The following is a 1,274-nucleotide window of genomic DNA, read 5'->3' on the forward strand; positions in this document are numbered from 1 at the left end:
AATCCTTGTTTGTATTTTCCGTCGGCTTCTCCTGCTTTATTTTAAACGGCTCATAAGAGATTTAAAGTCTTGTTAGGATAGTTATTTGTTGTCTGGTGAGCTATGGGGGTGTGATATCCACTTGCGTTAATCTTTAATGTGATACCAACTTGCAGATTCCCATTTATTTGAAAGAAACTGATAGGATTACATGGAGAAAAGAGAATAAAGTTTATTTTGACTTAAATATATATTTTTTTTTTCAAATCCTTAACTAATTATATTTTTCTCCTTTGAAAATATATCTGGTTATCAGAATTTAGGCTTTTAATGTTGAAACTTTTGTGGGGTTTTTAAACTTTTTAATTTAAGCATTATGTTCCTGTGTAATTCCTTTTTTAGATATTTAGGAAAGATTTCACTGATCCAAGCAACTGTTGATGAGTCTGATTTTCACATTGGTGTTTGCTGCTGGTAAATATCTTTCCTGTTCAGTTCCCAGCAACTGAAATAAATGGCAACTAACAAAATAACATGACACTTTATTGACAGCGAGTTAAGGTTTCTGTGTCATCAACATACGTAAAGCGATACTGAGTGCCTGAGTCATGTCTGCATGTGCAGCCGATGAGAAGAATAACAGACAAGACAGCAGAATGCAAAAAATATTAGAGTGAGACAGGGAAAGGATTTAAAAGTGATGGAAAAAGTGAACCCAGAACAGAGGCATTGAAATAACGGAAACTATGACAGTGTTTTGGGGAGAGTGAAGGGGAACTCAACCAAAAGAGACAGAAGAAAAGCAAAACTGAACCAGAAAGGTAGGAGAGGTGTACAGCAAAGAGTTTGAGGAGGGAGGGGAAGAGAGAATGATCACAGAAAACTAGTTAGCAAAGGAAAGGGGGGCAGGAGAGTTGCAGAGGTGTATTAGGATATCAAAAGAATGAGAGGGGCTGGGTGGAAAAGCACAACCCTGAAGAAGAGGGAATCTTAGCTGCAGTCTGCCATTCCCCTCTCCTCCAAAGATTTATGGGCGGTGATCACCTCTCCTTCTTTCATATCTAGTTCTGTTCTGTTAATACATCATTTCACTTGCTCCATTTTAGATATTTCAGAAAGCCTTTTATTTGTTCTTAGTAGAGAAATTTTGTTAGCCAGGGCTCATGTATGCCTGTTCTTCTGAAACATACTGTAATCATGCTGTCCCTTATGATGAGCAGTATGAGGTCTATTACTGACGGATTGTTTTGACACTTAACTCCAACTTGTCCTTTTTCAGAATTTCCAAAAATACA

The sequence above is a fragment of the Cariama cristata genome, unplaced genomic scaffold, assembly GCF_000690535.1.
Source record: "Cariama cristata isolate BGI_N322 unplaced genomic scaffold, ASM69053v1 scaffold4385, whole genome shotgun sequence".
Classification (NCBI taxonomy): domain Eukaryota; kingdom Metazoa; phylum Chordata; class Aves; order Cariamiformes; family Cariamidae; genus Cariama; species Cariama cristata.